The 16,678-nt window shown below is 38.4% G+C and overlaps 1 long non-coding RNA gene across 2 annotated transcripts in view; it reads right to left on the bottom strand.

Annotated features, from left to right (window-relative positions):
• Nucleotides 1–201: 201 nt before the first annotated feature.
• The window catches only part of LOC129734692 (uncharacterized), a 30,995-nt gene continuing 14,518 nt past the window's right edge, over nucleotides 202–16,678 (bottom strand). The window contains exons 2-4 of one of the 2 annotated variants that reach the window (XR_008730180.1): nucleotides 14,233–14,344; nucleotides 13,528–13,663; nucleotides 202–9,269 (exon numbers count right to left, since the gene is read on the bottom strand). This is a non-coding gene — a long non-coding RNA (uncharacterized LOC129734692). The remainder of the gene's footprint in view (nucleotides 9,270–13,527; nucleotides 13,664–14,232; nucleotides 14,345–16,678) is intronic. The other variant, XR_008730179.1, reaches the window with a different exon arrangement.

The following is a 16,678-nucleotide window of genomic DNA, read 5'->3' as shown; positions in this document are numbered from 1 at the left end:
TTTAGGTACCCTTGACATTTCTGATGGTTTATGAATAGCTACTTTTACAACAAATGATATATTCTGCCGTGACAGTGCAATCAGAGAAATTTTGCCTTTCACACACTATGCCAGGATGTTGCACAGGGCACAATTTATTAGTGGTGTCAATAGTGCCCCACCACCGACAGCCAGTATGAAAGTAGCAAGCACACAGGATGGTGGAAAAAACTGTAAAGGAGTTTATTAGAAATGCTTTAATGTTTTGCATAACCAAAATCTGTAGCTGTTCTAGAGAGGCAATAGGTGAAGTGGAGTCCATAAGGGATGACAGAAATCTGTCAGTGACTTGATTTAGATGTAAAGGTCCACAAGATGCAGGAATGAGAATCATCAGCATGAAGGAAAAGAGAGCACACAGCTCAGAAAATTGCTACTAGGATCCTTCACTTGCTACTTAGTACTACCTACAAAGCTACTATGGTGAACTCGATTTGAAAGTTGTAGGGCTTTTTAAGGAGTGGGGGGAAAATACAGTAATTTGGGAGGTATGGCCAACTGAATTGAAATTAATTCAATAAGTATTCAGGTTTCAAATTTTCTTTTTTTAGAAAAAAGTAACGAAAACCAAGTCCTATCTTGGAAAAAATGTTGAAACAGCTTTCATTTCATACTTTTTTTGATGTATTGAAGGCAGTTTTCATGATGTCATCCAGATAGTTTAAATAAACTGTTTGCATATAAGGTTAACAAGCTGCAATGGTAGCAAGGTCTGTGTGGGATTATATTAGAATTAATTTGATCAATTACTTTTAGTTCCAGAGGTCTCCAGATGAGACAGAAGCCAGCACACACACTTTGGCAGATGAAGAATCAGTGCAGTCAACACATGCCGTGAAGGTAATGAACATTCTTTCAAACTTCATTTTTCATTCAGAGCAGAGAAGACAACTAAGCCAAGACACTGCTGCTCAGAGCAGCCAAAATGATAACCATAAATAATCATAATAGAAAGCCTGTGGCTTAAATGCAATTGAGAAGGATAAAATAAGTATTTTGCCATTAAAATGATGTTGTTAAACCTGGAATTTTCATTATTATTTGCCCTAGAGCACATGGAGGTTTGTTGACCTTGAGATGCAGCTTCTGAATTAAAAGATTGCTGAGCACTTTATTTTGATAAACTGCTTGCAAGAAGAAGCTGGGATAAACAACATTTAGTCAAATCAGGGGAAATCTCTATGACAATGTATTTAATTTCCACAGTTGAACTGAAACTCGGGAGGATCAATTCTGCTGGCCAGTTCTTGTGGAAGATATGGGAGGCACACTTGTGAAAGGATGCCGTGGGCTCAGTGTCGTCTGGTGCTTATACACTCATATAGGCAAAACTCGTGATGATTCGTTATGAGTTTTTAACTGGGTCAGAACTATTAATATGATTACGGATTTGCAACATTCAACAGCAGCAGCAAGCCAAGCTGCCTGTAGTCCATATCCTGACTCTTTTTCAGGCTAAACAGTGAAATTTGTTACTGACTTGAAATTTGTTACAACCCAAGCGTAACTAAAATGTCACCTTAGTTGAAATTGAAAATAATGACAACAAATGCAAAAATGTAATCTGTCATGCATTGCTTTATACATATATACTCTATTTTCTAGCAACTGCATTTTCTTTCTTTTCCTGGCTCTCACAAATAACTTAGCTGTATGAGCAAGCTTGATGTACTTACAAGTCATCTATAGGTCCATGAATACCAAACAGTTTGGTTTTTCTAAAAAATATAATAATGTTGCTCTTCTAAAAGAAGGCCAATATGTCTAAATGTAGATTTAGAATGTTGCACCTTATTTTTATGGGAATCTGCTACAAATTTAACTGCAGGTGTGCAGTTTCACGTTAAGTTGAAATTGTCAGGTGGCTTCTATGCATTAAAAATGTGAAACTTCAGGATTTGGTTTTAATACTAAGATAAAGACAGAAGCTAATACAGTGAAAAAAATCTGCCTTCACTATAAATCTGATGTCTCTGTGGGAAAAGAAAAATAGCCTGACTATTTCAATGCAACTTTTAAAAATGACCACATATAAAAGTAAGATGATGCAGAAACGGAGCACATTAGCTCTGCTCAAAATTTTGTTGATCAGATTGGCTTATACCTTCAACTTCTTTTCAAAGAATCTGCAATAGCAGCATTTGCAATGCAATATTATTATTATTGAAAGGTATTTAGATATTTTATTGAAATTATTATTATTAAGGTATTTTATTGAAATACCACAGATAAATTCACTGCAAGCTATTCTGTTCCGATTTTTAAATTCTGACATTTACAGTCTCACAGCATTTTTGCTTTACCTGCAAATTTCAATCAGCCAAGTTCTGATGGCCAGATGACCCGTTTCTCTCACTTCTTAGTACAGCCTGCTCATCCATATGCAGCTAGTACCAGGTGATTCACTTCATGTTCATACCTTGCCATTTCTCAGTCACGCAGCCATTGCACTTTTTAACCTTTGAACAGACATTCTGAGAAGAAATCCTGTAGTTCATCTGGCACATTGATTATTTTCACGTAAACTTTAATCTGAGCCATAAGAGTAAAGAGATTCGTAGAGGTCGTATTATCCCTGTCCTCTTCCTTCACATCTCCCACAGCTTTTTCAATAGCTTAAATAAATGCTTTTTCAGCTTCTTCCATTTGCAGCTCCTTGAAGAAGCAGCAAGCTGTACATAGTGCAAGCATACCCAGCAGTGGGTGGCCACAGATATCAAGCAAACCAGGTCATTAAGATTTGCAGTTTGCAGGGAAAGCATTTGTAATCAACACCCACAGTTTATTAAATGCCTCTTGGTTGTCACAGGTGATGTTGCCTGTCAAGTAGTAGCAACCCACTGCGGTCAATTTTGATAACATTATTTACCTACCAAAAATTTGGCTTTTGATAACATTATTTACCTACCAAAAATTTGGCTATCGCAGTTATAATGAAATGTTGACAGTAGGTGGTTTTAAATGTTTTCAGTGTTCAGGTACTGGATGATACCAGTCAGGAGACAGTTGCTTTCACCATAGCTTTTTCTAGATAGGAAACTCTACCTTCATCCTGCGTCCACAGCATCATTGGCTGTCAGGACATGCTCCTTTAGGTTGTGTTGCTTGCTCTGTTTTGTCTGAACATGTAAGAATGCACATCTGAAGAAATGTTTGTTGACTTCAGTGAGATTTAGAGTTTATACATCTGTGAACACTCAGTAAAACTAAATCAAATTAAGTAAAGGTGTGAATTTAAAGTTGTGATTACTTCAAGTGCATTATGTGCACATTCTCATTCAAAATTAAAGTGGCCCTAATTCAGTTTAGCTACATTTACTTCCAATGTAAATGAATGCAGTTTAAATGAGAGCTGGCTACACAGAAATTTAATGTGGTTTAGCCAATCCATTTTAAAAGTTAATTCAGATTGATTTTTCTGCATGTTCTGGACAAAACCATCAGCTCTTAAATCAGTTCTGAAATGGAATGTGAAATCCTATCTCATTTAGGCGTGTAGTGTAAAATGTTACTTGCTAGCTCCTCTAAGGATTATTCTGCATGTCTGCAGCCTATGCATTATACCTCAAGATATTTTTTAAGAACCAATATACTACTTTTGTCATTTGAGGAGTTTATACATTAGAATTCCTTTGCAATAGAGGATTCCTACAGAAATGCCACTCAGCCTGTCTGGACCTTAAATCAGTAATTATTGAGTGTTTTTAAAATGTATGTTTTCATGTCAGGCTTTGAGAGCTGTTGTAAGTCTTCAGAAGGAAAAGAAATTAACAAATTATTACTATATCGTGAATCAGTGCAGAACAGAACTCAGGGCCATAAAGAGTGTGTACATAAAAGAAGGCATACCAGGCTGACTTAGAGAAGTTATTCTAAAGTTAATACATTACACATACATACGAATCCAAGCTCTCCATAAATGAAAAAATAATGGCTATGAACTATAATGTTTAACACCAGAAATCCCCATTAACAGGTGGGCCACTGTCAGAATGTCACACACTTATTTGCTGGTTCTCATAACAGCAGAATGAAATGTAGCAAGAGAGATGATTGCAGATGATTCTTGGTAACAACCACCTCGATTAACACAGAGGTAGTTAATGGTATTTTCTTACAGCATGGTATCATGTAGTATGTACTATCTAGTTACCAAATTCAGAGCAGGAGAGGAACCATTATTTTTTACAAAGCCGCAGCATGCTTTATTCTTCCAGAGAGAACCACTACTATACCATTAGGTCACCATTAGCTCAAACAACCCCATTTGTTGATTGATTGATTGATTGATGGACAGAAGAACAATATTTATGATATGTATAACCTGTAAAGATAAGTTTGAGGAAGACTTATGAAGTCCCTCATTGAGTTAGTATAACAAATTTTACTGGCAGTCAATAAAGATTTGTGCTTTTAACCTTCTTGGTGATTTTGACAAGAAAGTAAAGATTTGTCTGTCTAGGGTAGTGTGGTTGTATCACGTCCTAGTGTATTGCTTCTAATTTAACTAAGGGTCCCTGGAGAGTTTATTTTCTGATAGCACACACTAAGACTGTGCTGCTGCAAGGACTGTTACTGTTACCAGAGCTTGTCCTGTGAGGCTGGTGTGGATAAATTATCATGTGTAACAGTCATGTATTCTTTCTGTTGTGTAGATGAGCCTGAAGAGGACACAGTCACTTTGAAAAATAGATTACTATCTAAATTAGGTATAAAAAAAATGGGGGCTTTGAAAGTTAAGTTAGAAAGAACTTCAGGAATTTTAAAATTTGAGTTATGAAATGTTGGATAGTTGTTCTTCTGGTGTTTAGCTTGTATGAATAGTTGAATTCACTTGCAACTGGAATAATTTAACTACATTCAGTTTACAGGTATGAATTTATTCATGCTTAATACTTTCACAATTTAAACATCTAGTCTTAAAATCTTATCTTTTTCTTTCAGATCAGTTGGCATTTCCAAAACCTAAAGGTACTAACTGTTCCAAAATCTGATATAAAATGCACAGAAAAGTGCAACACATTTATATTTAAAGCAATCTAAATCTTACCTTTCAGCACAGGCCCGTCTAGGAGCCATACAAAAATGTAAACTCTCAGTGTGTGCACAAGCTGAATTCAGAATCCAAAGCCAGTTCTTGTGGTCTCAGCACTGCATTTTCATACTTATTTGTGGCTATTTATGGAAGGGATGTTCAATATTTAAGGAACCACCCCTTCCAAAGTCTCCTGGGAAGAGAAAAAATGAAATTATCTATGAAAAAGAATGTACAGATGATAAACCTGTTATTCACATTCATGTCATATTTTGTGTCCTATACCAAAGCACTTCATGGTACATATGCCTTCTCCAGAATTTGTTCTTATGCTGATAAAATAAAGATAATTTGATATGCAATACCACACACTGAACAAATGAAAAAGTTTTAATTAACTATGGACTACATTGATTCAATTTTCTATTTGGTAAAGGCTATTTAATATTCCTCCCTGGACACACAATGATTTCTCTGGGACTGCTGAAGCAAAATAGTAATAAGTAGGGCACATTCACTGAAATGTCTGAACAGCTCTAGCAGCCCCGTGACACAGTTGGTTATTCGAATCTGCCAAGGGTACGGCCGTACGAGCAGTCAGTATGGTCTGGTACAAACACATTTGCAAGGCTGAGACCTAACATACACTGTATGTGTGTAAGCTGTAGTTAAGCTGCAATAAAGTTGTACAAAAAGAGGTTAAAATTAGAGCTCCATCTGTGAAACCAAGCCTGCAGTTCTGACTGTGAGAGTGCAAAGACCTCAGCAGAAGGCAGTCCCTCGCACAGGCAGCTGGCAGCTCAGCGGTGGCAAAAAGGGCTCCCTGAGCTCTGTGTCTTACTGTCTTCGTGTTTAGACCCTGCTTTGGTGCAAGGGTGTTAGTTTAAACCACTGCCAAATGCAGTGATTTATCAGATTAGCATATGTCATGGGACTGCGCTCAAGCTTATGTTGCAGCTGCACAGCTAGCATGGTCCCCGAGGGACAGGAATGAACAGCACCCCTATCGCAGTGATGGCATGGAGTAAAATTATGTGACATGTGAAGTCTCACTAAAGAGTAAGACATTAGCAATGACAAAATTAAGAATGAGGAACCCATTCCCATTAGGATCAGTGAAAAAAACGTATAGATACTGAACTTTGAACTTCTTCTAGATTTTGCTACTTGACCTATTATAACAAAGATAATGAAGATGTATTCATTCCTCTTATCTCTGACACCTGTGAATAAAATTTAGGCCTAATTACCATTCTTCTTCAAAGAGAATTAATCAGTGGAGTAAAGCCTGTTTACATCCCGTCATATTCAAGCAATCACTTAGTCGACTTGTGGCATCTTAAACACTGAAGTCAACAACTTCCTACTTGAATGAGTTTTGTAAATTTTTAATCATAAATGGATGGGGGAGAAACTCCATGAAACAAGCAATTCTTTTAAGGTCACTGTGCCTTTAGTCATCTTGGAGGCATGAATACACCTGGCACCACCAAGGTTCCTTAACAGCAGCTGTAGGTGCCATCTGGCAGCTTGCTGGCTCTTGGTCCCATGAAAAGTCTGGCCCTTCCTGGCAGGCTCTCACCACATTTCTCTGCTGCTGCTGCAGCTGTCCTCAGCTCCCGGCCCATGACAGAAAAGGGTTGAGGATCTTCCCCTCTAAACTTCAAAAGCACGTTTGATTTTGTAGCTCCCAGGAGATGCAGAAAGTAACTTCTGATGTATCTGCTTGCTCCTCAGTATGCTGTTTCCTGCTGACCCTCCTTTCTCTGTCATTTGTGTACATACCAAATTCTTCCCGAGCATAGTCAAAATTTTAAAAAAGGTTCAAAAAGGTATGTCTAGAGTGGTCTACAAAACACAGCTTCCCCAAGAACAATTTTTTAAGGGATCTCTTTCCAGGCCTATACCTTGCTCTGTCAGAAAGTTTCATGCCTGTACTAAACAACAGAAATTCAAGCACAGCATGGTAAGTTCTTCTCCTCCAGGAGAAATTACAGCATCTGTAAAAGTTTTCCTCCTGGTTTTCAAGCTTATTATTAAAATCCTAAAGTTGGCAGCAGATTAGTTTTGATTATCCTTTTACTATTTGTCAGGATGGAAGGAGTCATTACCATAATGCAGTACAGCAGTCCCTCTGACAGCAGGTTCTGTAACAACCAGGTATCTTCTATCTGAGTCACAGCAAATCTTCCACAAAGGTATTTTATAGTACTTTGGGTGCCTAGTTATAGATGATGAGTCACAACTCTTTTGGGACTGGTACATACAGCACAGAAAGACATCCACTGCCCTTAGACATTTATAGTTTAAGACAAGAAACAATAGGTAGTTTAAATAAATGGAAAAGGCTAATGAAATGGTACAGTAAACGAGGTAGACATGCAACATTAAAACTGAAATAGAAACATTAAAAACTTGTTTTTCTGAAGGTCTTTGTGACATCAGAAAACCTCTGGATGGTGTCAAGGACCTAGTGTTGCAGCATACGTCCTTCGCAGCTGAAGAAATGGTAAAGGGTCAGCTCTGAGGATAAGCATATTTTATTAAACTCAAGGTTTCATTTAAAGTACTGTAGCTACACTCTTCAGCTTCCCTTCTGTTAGGAAGCCTGACTTGCTTTCTATATCCCTTCAATCATTCACACACAGACACAAATTTTTACAAAACCAAAACCTTCCAAAAACCAAGCCACAACTTCCCTGTATTGATTTTTAGTATGATTCAAAACTCATTCAATCTATCTATACAAACAAACACCACTACGAAATCAGAATTAAATAATAGTCCCTAACAGTTTTGTTTCACATATACACAGAAATTTTTTAATATGATAGCTCTACTGATCAAAATAGAAATTTATCTGAGATATTTCAATATCGGAGCATTGAAAGAGTTTACTGGAGTTTTAAAGATACTCCTATGCTAGATGTACATTTTCTGACTTTCTAGGCTTTGGTGTTAAAGCTGGTAAGCAAGAATGCTCAAGTGTTTTCCCTACAGTAGCAGCAGAAATACAATTTTATTTGATTCTTCTAAAAGTGCATACACTGTTTTTGTTTATATTTCCAAGAAAAACTGACTATTCATATGAGAACAGCATATTCCAGCCTAGAAGGTAAGAATTTGATATAGTTACAGGGGAAAATACCCCTCCAATTGAACATTGTTAAGGACTTTGTCTTAGAAAAATCCCTGCTCCAAGATGTTTGCAGGCAGGGGAATACATATTTGTATCTGTTATATACAGTGCAGGCTTAGAAGGTTACCTGTGTCATTTCAAGGACTGAACAGTCAGTTCTATGGCTGAAGAACATACCCAGTGATTCAAAGGAGCTGATGATCTCATTAAGATGTCCTCTACACTTCCAGGTTTTGGATCAGGCACCTAACAGTCTGGTATTTTTTGATGATGAATTTGATCTTAGCAGACCTGAGGGATGAAGACAGCAGTCAAATATGGGCACAAACAGTGGCCATCCTTGTGTGCCATCAGCCAGCCAGAGGCTGACACCAGTGTTTCTCCACTGCCTCTGTGCTGCCAGATGGTGCTTACCCTGGGGCACACCACCCATGACAGACAAATCTGCCTTTAGGAAGCTACCTGCACTGGGAGTGGAGAAATAAAGACATCTACTGTAAAGCAGAAATGAGACTTTTTGTCTCAAATGCTGCTTACGTTCTGGGGCAGTTATATGGCAAGTCCCTAAAGGTGTAGGGTTATGGGGGAAGTTGACAACCTCAAAAAAAAGCCCTCTGTGGCTCAGTCTTGCTCACCTAGACTGCAAGACCTTTTGTATGGACCCAAAACATACGGTGTTTGTACAGGACCTAACCCAGTGGCCTCCCAGTCAATGTGATGGGCTCATATTTGGTATTGCATTACAAAATACTAAGAAGCTATTTGGTTATATTATTATTATTATTATTATTATTCAGTGGATGCCAGAAAGTGCAAATGGTGCCTTTGAAAAGCCTCAAAAAAAGTTAATCTAGCTCTGTAGTGTTGCAGTGTAATGAATAGTCACTTTCCGGCTAGTCAGATGTCTAATCACAGCTCACTGCAAGCAGACAAATGAATTTATCTGCAGCCTCATTTGCAGTGCAGGCACACACATGCACATCGAAGTGCATGATGAATGATGATGAATCCATGATCCCCTTCTATATTCCTTTCTCAAAGCACGGGATTTGATATCTGTTCAAAGCACAAAAGAGAGGATAAACAAGCATCAGTCATTTTTAACAAGAGAAGTTCAGTAAAGGGAAGCAAACAAAATCTGTCTTCAGTTTATGCTACCCATAGAAGAAACAAATTCAAATGTTGAGCTTTTGAGGGAAAGCAATGAGAAAAAAACAACCGTAAGTATAAAAAAACCAATCCAAAACAAACAACAAAAAAACCCACCACATCTTGACAGAGTCATTTTGGAGAGGGAAAAAGGGAAAAATAGATGAAGGAGACAATCACTTTGCTGTATCCTCCACAAACAGACCTAGACAAAATAGCCTGTTAGCTCCTAAAACCACCACTCTCTGGCCCAGAGAGGGAACTCCTGTTGATATCAGAATGACCCTTGTAGGTATGGGGGAGCAACCTCTCTGCCCAGTGACTTCGCCCCACTGAGACGCATTCCAGAGCAGCTGCCTAACACCAGTCTTACTCCTCAACTAGTAGCAGTTGGTGCATTCAGACTGAGGTATTCTGACAGGTAGGAGGATACTGTGGCACAAAGCCATTGTACCAGTGCTGAAGAGAGAGAGGAGAGGCCTTGCCAAAATATACTCCCTTAAAGCTAGCTGCTTACTGTAATCACACATCATTTATTGAATATGAAAGACAGTCTGATACAGGCAGGGTGCAATGACCTTGCAATTTATTTCACTTTTCTTTGTCACAGACAAGACACAGCTGGGGCAGACCTAGGTTCTTATCTGCTCTCTGGCCAATATTTGCTTTTTTCCCTGCCTAACATTAGTTTTCTTTGCACAGACCAATTAGGAGGAATTCCTCTTCAGAAGTTAGCAGCTCAGATACAGTGCAGGTGTTTACACTGACCTGGCTCAACTACTCACTGCCAAATCTGTCCAGAGCACTATCCAGTACCATTGTGAACTCCAGACACTGTAGAGCGCCTGCCTTGCTGGCCTTGCCCATGCTTGCCCAGAGCAGGAGAGGAGACCACCAGGATCCCCCCACAGCCATTGCAAATGGCACTTGTCCTTGCGTGGTGCATCCTGACACTTACCAGCCTGGACTCCCAGAAAAAAAAGCGTTGAGTTTTTTTCCAGACAACATTTTGGAAACATCTTAGGGTATCACTGTTTCTCACTGTTGGAATGTACAGCCCTTATTAAATATGTCTGTGCAATTCCAGGCATCAGATGGTTTTCTTGAGTTTTAACAGGTTCATTTCTTTTGTGGCAAACAACATTACCACATACAAGATATTTATATAGAGTAAGATGGAACATGTATAAAAATACTAATTGTGTTAGGCAGCTCCAGCTTTTAGATGCCGCCCAGTGTCTGAGATCTCCTCTTATATGCAGGTCCTTTTGTTAAATAATTAGTGTGTTTTGTTGACTTTATTAGGCTTGAAGGCTTGAATGACTTAGAAAGTTTAAAAGTGTACATTCACCTCCTTTCACTGCACCCAAATTCCCTTTCAGTCTTTTCATGGCGTACAGTGTTATACTCCCTGGAAACTTGACTGACTTCATTTAACTGCAGACAGCCAGAATAAGTATATTATTGACACATAAGCAGGTAACAGGATGTGGCCAGCTTTTGGCAGGTGACCATCTAGTGACATAACAAATTAGATGCTTTCATGTCAAGTGCCATAAACAACCACTTAAGCCCTGCCTGTTTATATTCCATGGGACAGGTTACATGAGTAGGACGGTTCAGAGATCTATTCTTATGAAATATATATGCTGTGTATATAGCAGTAAATATGTATCTATTTACTTAATCATCTTACTTGCAGAATGTCACTAACTCTTAACGCACATAGGAGCTTAGGACCAGAAAGCACTGCACGTGTATTCATTCAGCAGGCCCTGCAGTAGTGCTGTGGCACATATCCCTTTCTTATAGCTATACTGTAATGTTTTTGCTTTAGTTCTGCTAATTAATATTCAGAGAGTGCTTAATATTATTCTCCTGGGAAAGCACTGCATTACTTCATTTTGCCTGAACAGATCATCCCCATATGTTAACATACTGCTTTCTTCTTGTGTTTTTACAGGGTATTAATATGGCTTGCATGTGCTTGCCTGATCTCTTTATTTGAGGTCACAAAACTTCATAGTGCAAAATGCAGTCCAAGTCTTTGTCCTCATAAATGAAATGAAAAAAAAAATATTCAGCTCTGTAGTGCTTCCACAAATCAAAGAATAAGTGAAGGATTTAGGATTATCTCTGATAAAAGCTTACAGAGAGTACTAAGAGTCAGGGATAAAGCCACATAAGGTAAAGGCAGTAAGATAAGAAAAAAGTTGTATATGCCCCCAGTCTTCACAACTTTTACTCCCAGGCACTTTGGATGCTGTTAAGCAATAAGAAGCAGCAGCAGACTATTTCACCTTGTGACGGTCTTGCAAGCATGAAAGGAATACTAGTAAAGTCATCCAGGTGCTTCTGAATTCCCTAGTGAGTTGGAATCCAACCAGTTTAAGAAAGGGCTGTCCCAGATATCACATGGTGGATGGGGCAAAAAACAGGCTATAGGTCCTTCCTGAGTTCCTTCTGTGTTTCATAACACTTAAAGCCATGCAAAGAAATGTTATGCTCGAAGAGTTGGAAAAACAAACCCAAACTGATGTGAGAATGCGGCTGGGGAAAATCAGCTCATGAAAGCCAAATCTGACATTAGTTTTGGACTTCACTGAATTTATTTTTTGCATAATCATAACCTCAGCTGTTGCTCTGGGAATTATAATGTAATGTTTTTCTTCATAGCCTTTAGGACATCAATTAATGAATTCTTGGAGGTTGTTACTATTTGTATAACATGAAATACATCAAGTTTATCTGCTTTCCCATGGTGTCTATCGAGAGGATGATGGAGCTGTTCTCCTAACTGAACTTTATTTCTAATGTCAACGAACTAAATCCTGATTCACAGGCACTGCTGCTGTAAATGTCCTTGGGTACACTCCATGTCAACTCACAATGCCTCTTAAAGAAATGTTCTCTAAAAATTATATTTCTAGCTGCTCTTTGATAAAATAACTCATTACTTTCATCAGTGGAGCCTTAGACTCCTCTACTCATCTTCATCTCTGTTTTAGCACATAGATTAATAGACCTTTTAGGATGGATGTTGTGGAGACAGTGGAAGATCGCTAAGAATCCTTTCCGAGTATCAAAGCTGGGTAACAGCTCTGAAACAGATCCACCTCCTAGGAATGATGGGAGTCCCTGCATATAAAAAGTATTCCTGATAATTTTTTTAATCAGCGAAATGCAAAACCTCTTCATTTTTTTCGATTTGTCTTCTTCAAGGACCTACATGCTTTTTTTCTGGTAACTAATGAAGTTCCCCATTACTGCAGGTTACTTTTCTTGTCTAGAGAAGAGAAAGGAAGCTTGCATATGTCCCAATATTTGGGGGGAATTTCCCACCATCCTTACTGAAATGGATGGGTGTCATCTAGACAACTGCTCAGAGCAGATCAACATAGGTCTTCCTTTTACAGAAGCAAATCATAGAATCATAGTCATAGAATCATTTAAGTTGGAAAAGACCTTTAAGATCAAGGCCAACCATTAACTCAGCACTGCCAAGTCCATTGCTAAACCATGTCCCTAAATACTGCATCTACACGGTTTTTAAATGCCTCCAGGGTTGGTGGTTCTACCACATCCCTGGGCAGACTGTTCCAGTGCTTGACTACGCTTTCAGTGAAGAATTTTTTCCTAATATCCAATCTGAACCTGCTCCAGCACAACTTGAGGCCATTTCCTCTTGTCTTGTCACTTGTTATCTGGGAGAAGAGACTGACCCCCACTTGCCTACAGGTAGTTGTAGAGAGCAATAAGGTCCCCCGTCAGTCCAGACTAAACAACCCCAATTCCCTCATCTGCTCCTCATAAGACTCATTCTCTAGAGCTTTCACCGGCTTCATTGCCCTTCTCTGGGCATGCTCCAGCACCTCAAATATCACATTGCAAGTCACTAAATGTGCACCAAGCTCTCTTTTGTTCCCTATTTTCAGGGCAAACAAACTTTGCTATCAGATGTTCAAAAATATAACATGCTTCGCAACTATTTTAAATCTTTTTCTTGCAGATAGAGCATAAAATTAAACACAAAGGTCCAAGCCTAATGAGTTACATTATAAATAACCCGGTGCTTGACATTTCTTCTTTGTGCATAAGGGTTTTTTCTTCTTTTCCATTTTAAATCATAATTTATAAACTGGAGTTTCACAATACAGCTGCTAACCTTGGGGATCCATTCCAGAACAGCGCTGGAAAGGACAGCAGGTCATCTAGAGCAGAGGCTGTCATCGACTTTTCCAGCTGGTCCCTCACCCAACAATGGCACTGGCTGTAGAACAATTCAGACATAGTGACAGTTACTGAAAGAAAAACAGGAAAAAAATATCACAAAGGAGGTTGACAATTGATTAAAAAAACTGCAAAAACTTACATTAGCATATCTAAACAGTTTTGGTAACACATTGGTAGACTGTACTGCATCATCACGGAGTTTAGAAAAATGGGATTCTACTCTCCAGGCAGTCTTCACTAATTTTAAAAACCATTCTGTTTAATGAGTTATTTCCTGCCTTCAGGTTTACATTGAGTATGTGAGCACCTTCCAAGAAATAGGACGGAACTGGGAGGTTTTTTCCAACAGATCAGATTCCCATAAGAAGTACCCAGGTGGGAGGTCAGCCATCACTTTTGGCCTGGCTTTCAGTCATGGTGCTGGCATCAGGTCCATGCTGAAAGAGCAGAGAAGGGAATCTGATGTCTAGGGGAAACAACAAGCAGCTGCCAGAGAACTGAGGGCAGCAAGAGCTGCTTGGATGCAACACAGGGTAATCATTATGTCCTTAAGTAGCATGTCCAGACCACAATATAAATGCAATCAGAGTAAGAAAAAATGGACTGGGAAAGTCTTGAGATGATTATCAACAATTACCAGCATCGTTTCTGTGCTTATTGCATTTCCATTTTCTTCAGTGGAAAGATACGGTGCTGCTGATGGCTCTTCTATAGCAAGTCATTTAATTGAGTTCTCTTTGCACCATCATCTGTGAAGATAACAGGAAATAAGGGCAAAGAAAAGACAGAAGCTAGAAAGCAACAATTCTATAAAAATAAGCTGTAAAATAGCATAAGGAGGAAAAGGAAAACAAAACACATGGTTAACAGAGCAAAATGTTGGAAGGCAGGCAGAGGGGATCACTATATTGTCCCAGGTTCTGTTTAGGCATGCAGTATTTTTCCCTCTACCTTGAAATTTTCATCTCAGTTTGTTCCAAAAATTAGACTGAAAAATGAAAAATCATATGTTCTAAAAATGGATCTGTGTGCATTGTCAGATAGGTGACAGATGAGTACATGGCAGTGGGATGTACCAGAAATTTCTTGACGTCCATTCCAACTTCCTATGATCCCATGATAAGGCAGAACGTAATCACAAACAGATATGTTACTGACAAAAATAACTGATCAGGTTGAACAAATGTGAGAGACAAGATCATTTTTTTTTAAAGAATTCTTAAGAAAATACTGTATACAGGATTTATATTGTGACAGAATGATCTAAGTGATTTTGGTTTATGTTTCAGGATTACTATCTTGCTTCATGTGAATTGGAACACTTGTTTGTGTTGGATGCTTCCCTTTTTAAAAATCCCCTGTGGCTTCTTTTTCAGATATAAATAAAGTTGAAAAAATATGTGAAGTGTGGGTGAAGGAGGAAAAAGAACAGATCCAGACTCCCTGGTACCATTCAGTGGTAGCAGATGCCAAACATAACAAGTTTTGCAACAAGCTTTACATACTAGTCACCTTTCGCAAGGAAACTCTGAGGTAAGAAAAAATGAGTTTCATTCTGCACCTCTTGATAAGCATGTTTCAACAATCCATAAAATGTGGGTATCTCCAGTGCAATGACAGAATCCAGTGCTCATTCTTGCATTTATGGCTACACTCTAAAACTGAGCAAAAGTAATCAGTCTGCAGAAGCTGTATAGGTCCAGAGGTAACAGATGCCACGCTGCGACCTCAAAGAAAGGAGGTGACCCCATCTGCTCCCTATTCTAAGATCACATATACATAGATCACTTTTGAAAGACATTGTTCAAACTACTGTGGTGTCTCATGAAAGAGTTGATCTCCACATGATAAACTACGTACATATTATAAAGTTTTAGTTTTATCTGCCTGAAACTAACTTTCCCATAGGCAAATAAGTCTTTCCTTCTTGACATATTAAGAGGCAAATCACTTTTCTTTACACCGTTCTCCACAGCTTCTCATATATTAAATCATGTACCTCATTGTTTTCTCAGCTTTTTCTCACAGATCATGTTATTTAAACTGTTATCTTTCTTGTTGCTGTCCCTTGAAGTCCTTTTAGTTCGTCTACATCTTTCTTATTGTGCCCTGCACACACAATATTCTTGACCTGGGGCCTGAACATTGAGTTGAGTAAAAGAAAAACCCACCACAATTTGTCTTTCATGCCTTATATAAAATGCCTCTGTTATTCCCAGAATGAAAATTTCTTATTTTGCAGGTGATGCACCCAGGATTAGCTTGTGGTCTGATTTACATTCTCAGTTTCCTGATGCAGTTCTGTCTCCCATCAGCTAGTCCTTGGTTTGGATTTGTGTATTTATTTGTTTCCTGACTGAGATACTTATTTTTTAAAATTCTAACAGATAATTCTCAAGTTCTTTAATTTCAGAATTTCATCTTCTTTCAGCTCCTCTCACTTATCTATAAAGCATCTAGAAATTTATTAAGTCTGAATCTGTTTCGTCAACAAAATCACAATTGAAGGAGTGACCCAGAATAGATACCTGTGGTATCAGCTTACAACATCTTTGCATTCTGGCTGTGAAGCATTGACTATTCCTTTTTCATATGGCTTGTTGACTCCCTGTTGTGGTAGATGGATGAGACAACAACTTGCTGCCACTTGCCATCAGTTTCAGATAGCTTCTCTGGGAAGATGTGTCTTTGAAAATGTATATTATGGTAATTACTCAAAGCTATCAAGTGAAATGTTTTTTCTAAAGACAACAAACTACTTAGGGTTGCCAGTTAGTGATGTGCAATTGCTTTGATTCAGTAGATTAGAATTTTTCAGTATTGCAAGCCACTTCTTACTCTTTTGCTCATTTGTATTTTCGTCCATTTTCTTGGATGGACAACTTGTGAACCAATTTTTATCCAGCTAATTGGTGCACAGGTTTTATGATGCTTTTCTGGTGTACATCTCTGTGACTTTTGTGACTGAATTTGTTATCCACTTTGTAAAGAAACATGAACACAGACTCCAGACACATTACTTTCACAGTGAGTTCTGACACATGTAGCTGCTTAATCAACCTAAAGAAATGGTAGTCCTTGGA

This window comes from Falco cherrug, chromosome Z (genome assembly GCF_023634085.1).
Source record: "Falco cherrug isolate bFalChe1 chromosome Z, bFalChe1.pri, whole genome shotgun sequence".
In the NCBI taxonomy this organism is placed as follows: Eukaryota; Metazoa; Chordata; class Aves; order Falconiformes; family Falconidae; genus Falco; species Falco cherrug.
Note: the sequence above shows the minus strand (reverse complement) of the source record. Positions and strands in the feature narration are given on the sequence as shown.